Below are 12,056 nucleotides of genomic sequence, written 5' to 3'. Positions count from 1 at the left end.
CTCAAAATTGTTCTAGGAAGTAGATGGATGCTGCTATTTACTGGTATGTAGTATGTACACACCGTTGAAGTAAGGAAGACGAAGTCTGAGTCTGAAAAGAAGAAGGTTGAAGAAGAAGCCTAAAAACGACTGCGTATTGTTTTCTAAACAAAACGCATCGTTTCATTTAAGTGAACGTGCACCAAACGCGTCGTTTTACTTAAGAGAAGATTTCATTAATAAAACGGTGCGTTTTCATCTATGTAGTTAGAAGCAAAGATTCAGTTAGTTAGGCTTAACAAACTTCCTAATTTCCAGGGATTTAGTTTCAGATATTTTGGGTTTTAACTTAAGCATCCAGGCAGTTTTTAATTGTATATATACCTGAATGAGCACAGGCGATTCATTATGTAAAAACACTGAAAATTGAATACAATTCTTCTATTCATTCTCTCTGTCTCTCTCGTTCTGTTCTTCTCTTGCTTTCTTGCTGTTTCCTTCTTTTCTTAAGCTTTTCTTTCTCTGTAATCTGTATTTCTTTGCTGATTCAACTGGTGATAATCTTCAAGAACTCAGATCACTAGTTTCTGAGTTTTCTTCACACACGCCTCCAGTACAAAGACATCAATTATGGAGAGTGGAGACCTACGGTGCATCTTCAGCAGACAACAATATACAATTGTATATTTGTATATCAACAAAGGATTTAAAAAGTACACAAAAAATCATCCAAAAATGGAGCTGCAATACATTTAGGATTTCAACCATTGACGTGTAGAAAGTTTCAAATGGTAGCAGCCTCTGTATGTAAATCAATTTTAGACAATTACATTGTCAAAATTGGCCTTTGTGCAACCTCAATCCTTTGATTCCTTCATAATATAACACCGCATTCAGGAAAAGATTAATATCTTCCATTCCAAAAAAGTGATGACAACAAGTACCACCAAGCCTTAGAGAAGATCAACGTGTCCACCTCCAAATGATGAACAAAATAACAAGTGTTAAAATCATGCCTGCCTGCATATTTAATCCAATTATCAACACGGTGCCGCCTCTCAATCAGCCTCAATACAGAATTTGAAAGCCCCACTGTGTTAAGAACATCCAGTGCTTTCCGATGTGCAATCTGAACAAAGGAAAAAGTATATTAGAAGAAGTACTTATTAGCATCAGGAGCTACATTCATGTCAAATAATCACAAATCCTATTTGTTGAGGAGATGAGCTATCCCAACAATTTAGACCTCGGTTAACTTTAGGTATTTTATCTTGGTCCAAAAGGATAAAAGAACATACTACTTAAAAATTAAGCATAATAATTGGGAAGTCCTTTTTTTTCTTTTCCTTTTCCTTTTTGATACACGGAAACCCAAATTTCTCATGCAGCATATCCAAAGATGCCAAATTAATAATTAAAATCTCTAATCATTTATGGCTTTATCCAAGAAAAAACCCAGTGGGACCAATTCCTACTATACCTTTTGTCTAGATGTTTATACAATGATTATCAGAGAAACATACTACAGTCTACAGACACAATCATAAAGCATGCCAACTCTGAAATCTTAGGCCCCGTTTGATAAGTAAGTTTAAACATGTTTTTAGTCTTCAAACAATATTACAGGTATTTTCAAACTCTAAGAAGTGTTTTTTAATTATTTATCAGAGAAACATACTAAGAAGTGTTATTTATTTATTTATTTATTTATATAAACCGTTACCAAACCAACAAAGGGCAAGGGTTTTATTTTTTTCTAACATAAACAATGTCATATTGCTTTTTATATATATATATATATATATATATATGGGGGGGGGGGGTTAAGTTTTTCCAATTATGATAGTTAGAAATGAATCATAAAAATAGAGTTTTCTCACCATTAAAAAAAATTTCAACTTAGTTTTAATCTCAAACCAATCTATCTCTTTTGAAGTATTCAAAGTAGGATCATGATCTTTCTTCTTAAATACAATGTTTATTTCAACACATGTGTTGGAAAATTTAGACTCCGGTTAATAAAATTAACAAGTTTTAAATCAAAGTTTGTTAATTAGATTTGTTATGAACAAAACTTGTTAAAACAAACAAACATCAATATCATGTCAAAATCATATGTAGCGGAAAAGTAAATAAGACAAGATATGATGACCCAGGAAAACTAATAAAACCAACCAGTTTCACAGTAAAAAACCTGGGGGGGAAACCTTTCCGAAAAGTAATCCACTACAGTAAAGAGAAGTTTCAGATCTAGTACAAAACCTTTGTCCCTAGACTCTACAATCCCTGTAGATGAATTCACAGTAGAAACCTTTTACCGCTTTAGAATTTCTGAACTCTTCAATATATGAACGCCACCCTTTGATGTTGCACGGATCCCAATACGTGACTAACTCCTTTGCATGAATCTTAGTACGTGACTCACTTACTCACCAACTTGAGGAAGAAGAATGTTGGCTGCAAAGTTCTTCACTTCATCAACAATGAAGATCAAGAAGCACTTAGTTACAAAACCCTAAGGCGTAAAGACGCAGTAGCTTCTTTTAGAGAGAATAAGGCATCGGTCACATTTTGAATTTGTTCTCCTTGTATTTTCTTATGTGACGGCCTCTAAAATAAGCCTTATATAGGTTTAGGATTGTGAGAAAAAAAACCCTACACAAATACATAAGCCTAGCCCAAAAATCAGATCTAAAAATTCTAATTTCTCGTAACCTGGATCGACCGGGAAGTGTTGAGGAGGTGTTGAGCTTTAAACCTCGATAGATAGCTAGGTGTCGAGGAGTTATCGAGGAGCTATCGAGAAGACAGAAAATTTCTCGATCAATCCACCAGTTGTTAAGAAGGTGTCTAGATTGCGATAAGAAAACACCTTAAAAAGCTCGATAGATAGCCAGCTGTTGAGAGGTGTTGAGAAGCTGTCGAGCTATTTGTCCGCAGGTGTCGAGCTATCTGTCCAACTTTAATGGACAGTTTTTATTCACTTGTTTCTTGGTCTAATCTTCATGGCTTTAATACTAGACTTGAACAACATGTTCAAGTCTAGATCTACCCAAATACAAGTAAAGTGCGTTTTGTCAAAGGATTAGCCAACTACATAAAAGAATGACATATGTTCTTAACAAGTGAACCACATATGTCCTAACAATCTTCTCATTTGGCAATCCGTGATAAAACCACAACAAAAAAATGAGATATGAGACAAGTCATAAATCACTCAACTCATATTCACTTGTTGAATACAATAAAATCTATCATAACACAAACTCTTGAAAAACTTTGCAAGAAGAGAGTTTATGGCAAGTAGACTTTGACAACATGTATTTCTGAAACACTTTAAACAAAACTCGTCAAGACATCTTAGTATGAAACAGAAATAATATATTGCATACAAGTATAAGAAACATGTGTATAAAGATAGAAAATAAATAACACATGTAGAGATAGGTGAAAGAAACATACATCAGCATATAAAGAAGATAAGCATAATGTATGTAAACATGGTCACAAGACCCAAGGTACAAGAAGAAGGAAGTAAGCACTCTCTCTAACAAGATGAAACACATCTCCCATTTACAAAAGGAATGTATTTCTCCCCTTAACATGTAGAATCTCCAAAAGAAATCACATATTCTCCACAATTTCTCCCCCTTTTTGTCATGATTGACAAATGGTACAAGAAACTAGAAAGTTTCACCCGAGAAATATAAATATGATCAAGGATGATCAATGGGGTACAAGAAATCCATATAAATACATGAATGTAATGAAACAAGATGCAATGGATGACAAGATAAAAGAAAGATGCAACACACACACACACACACACACACACACACACACACACACACAACAAGTTTAACCAATTTTATATTTCAAAAACAAGTCAAGACAGTTTAGTGAGCATACATTAACACATGTAAAACCTTGTGATGGTTAAATCACATTGTACCTGCACATGTATCAAGAGTAGCAAAGAATATTGCGTGTTGTGTGTGAAAAACATCGCAAGATTGCATATGTGTATACATGTTATGACGATTTGGGATATGAGAAAATCACTTTAACTCACACACAATCATAACTGTTTGATGGGAACTATCACCTTCGAGGTATATTCTATAACTCCCGCATCTCCTAGAATACACGCTTGCAATCATATTTAAAAGTATTTTTGATCTTTTTGCTTTTTATTTTCTTTGCATATTTTCTTTTATTTAGCATATCATGCATGGGCATACAAGAGAAAGAAAAGAAATACCTAATGATATTTGACATTCCAATTTTGCTATGCCAATGTATACAAATGTTATTGACACTACACTTTTGCAATGCCGAAGCATACATGTGTCTTTCATGATTGGTGGGCAACAGTGGTGAGATGGTTATTTATGTTTTTCTCTTAGGATTTTCTAGTTCTACCCGTTAAAAAGAGTGATATGAGTGTTAAGTTTAAGAGATAACTTAATCTTACTCATTACAAACAAGAGCCACAAAGCTCACTTGTTTAGTTGTGCATAGAGATGCTCATCTAAGCTACAAACGATACAAAGTTTAGAAACTTTGTTTCAATGGTCATCCAAGGTACATAAGTACCAAAGTACACATAACACACACTATTTTTGTATTTTTATGATTTTTCTCTTTTTATTTTTATTTTGAAAACAAAACAAAATAAAAACTAAAAAACCAAACAAAAATAGACAAACAATATGAGAGCATGAAAGAAGGATGCATATGTATGAAGGCATGATAGAAAAATGCAGATGCATGAAAGCATGATTCCAAAAACAGATAAGAAATCAAATAAAGAGAGTCCTACTTTAGATAGAAAGAATTAAAGCATAGGACAAACAGACAAAAACAATTAAGTCTTAGGCTCCTTTCTCACCCACACAGCACGAGTTTTTGGCCGTGAAGATGAAAATGCACGTGTCCTAGTATGTCTACTAAAGGACATGGAAGAATTAGAATTCTCCTGAAATTGAGTTAAAAAGTTCAAAATTTTTAATAACTCTCCAAACAAAGGTGTAGGTCTTTAAGAGGAAACTTGTGACCGTTTGGACAATTGCTTATGAGGATACAACTTAAAGCAATTAGGACGAATGTGTGTAGAAGCACCATAATGGTGACAAACATGAGGTTTAACAAAGGATTTAGATTTCATACCTTTATTACCTTTCTCAGGTTGAGGCACAAAGACAGTCCTTGATCTAGAAGCCGTGGAAGAGGAAGGACTGGAGGAAACAGCATATCCTAAGGCAGTTTTATCAGAACTAGGCTTTTGAGCACTCAAGACCTCATCAAGTTTTGCACTAGACATCCTCTCCATTTGAGTTCTAACTTGACTAAGCTCAACCTCAAGATTCTTGACATTCTCTTCTAATGAGGCGTTCTCCACAACAAGAGTCTCAACTAACCTTGTAGTCTCATCTAGTTTGACTAACAGATCAGCTTTTTCAGTTTTTACCTCATTGAACTCTTTTCTATAAAGATGAGAAGTCTTTTCAAATTTTATGAATTCAGTGCATAGCTTATCATAGGCTTCCTGAAGGGTCATCTTCTTAGGTACTTCATCATCAGAAGAATCCTCAATGTTACTAGCACTCTCCATAATCACCTTATTGGTTGTGGCAGCAAAGGCCATAACGTGACGACATTCATCCACAAACTCATCAGAAGAGTCATCCTCAGTGTCACTTTAAGTAGCAACCAACCTTTTATCTTCTGACTTCTTGGTCTTTTCCTTCATGAGGTAGTTTGGGCACTTTATCCTCATATGACCAAAACCTTTGCACTTATGGCATTTGATGAGGGGTTTCTCATTCTTGCCATTCCTTGAGGATTTAGGTTTCCTAGGAGGTTTGCCCTTATCCTTTTTTCTAAACTGGAGAAGTTTGATAATTTCATCAGTTATGAAGGTTAGATCCTCATCCTTATCTTCACTTTCATCCTCATCTTCAGAGCCAAGTTTTTACTCTTTTCACCTTTTCCCATTGAACCCAATCCCATCTCATAGGTTTGAAGGTTCCTTACAAGCCCAGTTAAAGGAATTTGATCAATATCCTTTACTTCTTCAATGACAGTGATCTTGGCATGGAATCTTTCAAGTAAGGACCTAAGGATTTTTCTAAAAATCTTGGATTCTACTATAGATTCTCCAAGGTTGAAAGCAGAATTCACAATATCCTTAAGTTTAGCATAGAACTCATCAAAGGTCTCATCCTCCTCCATCTTTATTTCTTCAAAACTACTAGATAGTCTTTGAAGTTTCACAGTCTTTACTGCCTTGGTACCTTCATAGGTGGTCTCAAGAATGGTCCATGATTCCTTGGCAACTTCTGTGGATGATATTTTCTTGAATTTCTCATTGGTCACCTCACAAAATAAAGCTTTCAAGGCCCTACTGTTGAAATTTGCCGCTATGATTGTTGCATCATCCCAATTCATTGGCGCTTCCTTTAGCTTAATCCAGCCAACTTTAATAGCTTGCCATATCTGTTTCACCTAGAGCCTGCAAAAACACTTTCATACGAACTTTCTAGTACGCATAATTAGTTCCATCAAATAAATGAGGTATAAATAAAGATTGTCCTCTATTCATGACAACAGGGGTCAATGGATCACACTTAAGAAATTAATCCAATCAGAGTGAACCCGCTTTGATACCACTTATTGGAAAATTTAGACACTGGTTGATAGAATTAACAAATTTTAAATCCAAGTTTGTTAATTAGATTTGTTATGAACAAAACTTGTTAAAACAAACAAACATCAATATCATGTCAAAATCATATACAACGAAAAAGTAAATAAGACAAGATATGATGACCCAGGAAAACCAATGAAACCAACCAGTTTCACAATAAAAAACCTGGGAGGAAACCTTCCCGAAAAGCAATCCACTATAGTAAAGAGAAGTTTCAGATCTAGTATAAAACTTTTGTCCCTAGACTCTACAATCTATGTAGATGAACTCACAGCAGAAACCTTCTACCACTTCAGATCCTCTGAACTCTTCAATATATGAACGCCACCCTTTGATGTTGCACGGATCCCAATACGTGACTAACTCCTTTGCATGAATCCTAGTACGTGACTCACTCACCAACTTGAGGAAGAAGAATGTTGGCTACAAATTTCTTCACTTCATCAACAATGAAGATCAAGAAGCACTTGGTTTCAAAACCCTAAGGCGCAAAGACGTAGTAGCTTCTTTCAGAGAGAATAAGGCATCGGTAACCTTTTGAATTTGTTCTCCTTGTATTCTTTTATGTGACGGCCTCTAAAATAAGCCTTATATAGGTCTAGAGTTGTGAGAAAAGAAACCCTACACAAATACATAAGCCTGGCCCAAAAATCAGATCTAAAAATTCTGATTTCCCGTAACCTCGATCGATCGGGAGGTGTCGAGGAGGTGTTGAGCTTTAAACCTCGATAGATAGTTAGGTGTCGAGTAGCTATTGAGGAGCTATCGAGAAGACAGAAGATTTCTCGATCGGTCCACTAGCTATCAAGAAAGTATCTAGATTGTGATAAGAAAACACCTTAAAAAGCTTGATAGATAGTCAGCTGTCGAGAGGTGTTGAGAAGCTGTCGAGCTATTTGTCCGCAGGTGTCGAGCTATCTGTCCAACTTTAATGTACAGTTTTTATTCACTTGTTTCTTGGTCTAATCTTCATGACTTTAATACTAGACTTGAACAACATGTTCCTTGAAGTATTAAATACAACTTAGATCTACCCAAATACAAGTAAAGTGCGTTTTGTCAAAGGATTAGTCAACTACATAAAAGAATGACATATGTTCTTAACAAGTGAACCACGTATGTCCTAACAACATGCATAAATATATATTGAATCAAAATATACCCATATGAAAATGCATTGCAAGCAAATAAAATGTTATATCAATCGTCACTTAACAATAATTAATTGGACTGGTTAGAAAAACAATTAATAATCTATTAAGATTATTTTCTTTGAAGTAACTGCAAAATTGTCCACCCAAAAAGATTACAAATAAACACTTATTAGCAAAATCTCCTAATTGATTTTCTATATGCATCCTTGTATAATAATAATAATAATATTGATAATACAATTGCAGAAGCTAAAATATGTCACTTGTCCCATTTTTTGTTTGTTTGACTAATCTTTGTTTTTGTCTAAATAAGTTGCAATATAAGATACTTCTAATACAACTATTAAGAGTACTTTCTCTACAAACACTACAAATTTGTCTACCCAAAAGGATTAAAAAAAATAAAAATAAAAAACTTAGTTAAATCTCATAGATTAACATCTAAAATGGATTACCAAAAAATCAAATTTTAACTTACAAAACAACTAATTATTAACACAAAACAAATCAAACCAATGGGATAAAGAAAAAGAACTTGTGATCGGGAATTGGAATAACAAAATACACAAATATGCATAAAATTCTATACAAATTTGCCAAAAAGAGAAACAAATATAATGTGACAATTAAATCAATAATAACCAAAGCACCATTAGTAGAAAAAAAATGATTGAAACAATAAAAGAATCCACCAAAAGAGAAAAAAAAAAAAATTGGAGGGAAGGAGAGAGTATTGACCTTTTTTTCCATGAACAACTTGAAAGGTAGAGGAGAGAGAGGTGGAAATGGAGTAAAAAGAAATTTATAAGAAAATTAAGATAGAAGAGGAGTGGTTGAAGTAGATGAAAGGTTGGAAATATAAAAAGAAAATGATTAAGAAAATTTAGAAACGGTAGAATTTAAGATGGAGGAAATTTTAAATTTTATAAAGGAATCAAATGAAAAATTTAAAAAGACAGTTGAATAAAGTAAAAATTGCAAAAAATAAAAATAAGAAAGGATGCTAATGATGTGGCGTAAAAAGATATTTGTAACATTTATTGCAAAGCTTCCACATTATATACCGTTATACATTGTTTTTGGTTTTTAATTATTCATTAATTTCATTTTTTTCATTATAAACATCTAAATTAAAGTAGTTAAATATGTAAAGACAAAGTTATATGAAAATTAAAACCGCCGAAGATGAATGTGTAAAGTCAATCTATTTATATATTTATTATTGTCAACAAAATTTAGGAATAAAAAATAAATAAGAAATAGAATAAATATATGGCTAATGACGTGGCGAATGAGGTGGTGCAACATAAGCATAACAATAATAAATACTACACTTCAATTTTTAGATATATATAGGCAGGGTTTGGATACACATTTGCGTCTACCTTTGGCTTTTCAGCGCGTTTTCTCCTTCTTTTTTTTTTTTTTTTTCAAGCCGCAACTTTTGACCAATTCTCTCGTGAACAGTGCATCCGTGCACTGTTCATGGGTCCCACGAACTTCACTTTTCAGCCATGTTTCCATTAAAAATTGGTCCCACGGCACTATTCATACATTTAAAAATTATTTTGCCACAGTGTTTTCAGTTTTTAGTTTCAGCAAAATAAGTTCTATCCAAGCGGACCTATAGATATGTTTAAACCATATGTCTGTGAGGACGCAAGGGCTAAATTGCAAATACCTTAAGATGTTCCCTTAGCCTTGACATCGCAGACAAGATTGCCTCTCTAGTTATACAAGGTTCTTCCAACATTCAGATAGAATTACGAGATGACTGCATGGCCTGCGCTTCATCAAATATTCTCAAAACATGAGACCCCCCTTCTACAATATAAAATATTTAATATTCATAAGATACTAAGGCCAAAAGTTTTGGTTTTCGGGACACTAGAGAGTCCCAAGATCCAACAAGCCCAATCTAATGTCAGTCCGACCCAAAAGCTTTCATTGAAGATCAAAATAACAACCCATTATTTTTAAAACATTTTATTATTATTAATTAAGTCAAATAGTTTTTATTTGGTTAGGTTAAGTGAATGTATTTATTATTATTTTTTGTTTTCCTCTACTTGGGGGGCTGTTCCAAGCTCTATTTAAGCATTTGGCTGAATCAAATAAAATTCATAGCATATTTTCAGAGTTAAAAAAATTCATCTAGCCTATTTCCATTTATTATATGGGTTAAGTTTGGGTTGCCCCATACAAATCTGGTATCAGGTTTAATGGTTGGATATCATCGACGTGAAAACAATGGTGAGATACCTAAAAGGGATCATCAAGATTTTGAAATTGACGATTTAAGGAGACAACTTTAGTAACTCTAGGAGCAATAGGAGTTTTACGAGAATGAAGGGCGAGGTCCTAGATATCATAATTCAGAATTTGAAGTTGTTAGCAACGATGAAGAGGAGAATACATTTCACCATGCCTCGTGCCCCTAGTTATTCCTCTGGTGGGAGCACTCCACCCCATCCTCGTTATCTCAGAAACTTACAACGAAGTTATGATATAAAGGTGGACATTCCAAAATTTGACTGGAAATGCAACCTAATAATTTCATTGATTGGCTAATTACTATTGAGCGAGTCTTTAATTTCAAAGATGTTCCAAATAATCGCAAGGTGAAGATTGTTGCTATCAAGCTGAGAAAACATGCTTCAATTTGGTGGGAGCATCTTAAGAGGCAGCGACAACGGGAAGGAAGAGATAGTAGTGTGACCTGGGAAAAGATGAAAAGAGAGCTCAAGAAAAAATATTTGCCCAATCACTTCAAGCAAAATGTTTTTCTAAGATTTCATAATTTCAAACAAAATGAGCTTTCTGTGGAGGAGTATACAGCAAAGTTTGATCATCTTATGACTCGATGTGATATTGCAGAACTAGAGGAGCAGATGATAGCCTGTTATCTTGGTGGGTTATGTGTTGAACTCACTGATGTGGTCCAACTACAAACCTATTGAACCTATAATGAAGTTTGCAAGCTTTCTATGAAAGTGGAGAAGCAATTGAAGGAAAGGCATGGTAGTAACTTTCGATCCTATAATCGAGAGGGTGTTTCTAATTGAAGGAATGGTTCCACTTCAAAGGATAGCATTACACAAGACAGCCACTGTCAAGCAACCACCAAAGAATGCATCAAGTTCTAATCATCCCAACACTTACAGGCTGTAGATGTTTCAAATGTCAAGGCTTTGAGGACATATTCCTTTTGACTGTCCAAATCGCAAGATAGTTTCTTTGGTGGAGGGAGATGTGGAGATAGAAGATGAGGATGAATCAGCACTGGTTGTTCATAAACCTACTGTTTATGATGAGGAGGTGGTCTTTGCTGTCCAAGGAGAGGCGCTTGTTCTTCAAAGAAGCCTCAAGGTAGCCTATATAGAAGATGAATGGCTTTGGAACAATATATTCCATACCAGATGCACTTCTCATGGAAAAGTTTTTGACGTTATCATTGATGGAGGAACTTGTGAGAATGTTATTGCAGCAACCATGGTGGAAAAGTTGAAGCTAGAAACTGAAAATCATCCCCAACCACACAAATTCTAGTGGCATTGCAAAGGCAATAAGGAGAAGGTGAATAAGAGGTGCTTAATTCAGTTTTCTATTGGCAAGCATTATAATGTAGTAATTTGTGATGTTGTATCCATAGATGCATGTCATTTATTACTTGGGAGATCATAACAGTATGATAGGAAGCCTAGTCATGATGGTTTCAAAAATACTTACTCTTTTGAAATAGATGGGGTTAAAATAACTTTGGCTCCATTAAGAATGATCTATGTTTCCAAACCTTCACTTGGGGAGGGAAGCATCTTATTGACTAGAATTGAGGTGGAGAGAGCACTGGCAGAATTTGGTGAAAGGTTTGCTATTGTGGTTAGAGGAGAGAAGAATCCAGTGGATATTCCTCTTTTATTGATACCCTTTCTTGAGGAATTTGGTGATGTTGTTCTTGATGAAATTCCTTTCAGTCTTCCACCTATGAGAGATATGCAACACTGCATTGATCTTGTGCCTGGTTCTATTTTGCCTAATAAACTAGCTTATAGAATAAATCCAAAAGAGCATAAAGAGTTGTAGCAGCAGGTTGAAGAGTTGATAGCAAAAGGCATTGTAAGGGAGAATATGAGTCCTTGTGCTGTTCTAGCCCTGCTTGTTCCCAAAAAGGATGGCTCATGGTGTATATGTATTGACAATAGAGTAGTAAACAA

The 12,056-nt window shown here is 34.5% G+C and overlaps 1 pseudogene; it reads right to left on the bottom strand.

Annotated features, from left to right (window-relative positions):
- Positions 1-555: 555 nt before the first annotated feature.
- LOC112006844 (membrin-11-like) overlaps positions 556-12,056 on the bottom strand; it is a 17,399-nt pseudogene continuing 5,898 nt past the window's right edge.

Source organism: Quercus suber, unplaced genomic scaffold, assembly GCF_002906115.3.
Source record: "Quercus suber isolate HL8 unplaced genomic scaffold, Cork oak 2.0 scaffold_660, whole genome shotgun sequence".
In the NCBI taxonomy this organism is placed as follows: domain Eukaryota; kingdom Viridiplantae; phylum Streptophyta; class Magnoliopsida; order Fagales; family Fagaceae; genus Quercus; species Quercus suber.
This window is presented reverse-complemented; position numbering and strand designations above follow the sequence as displayed.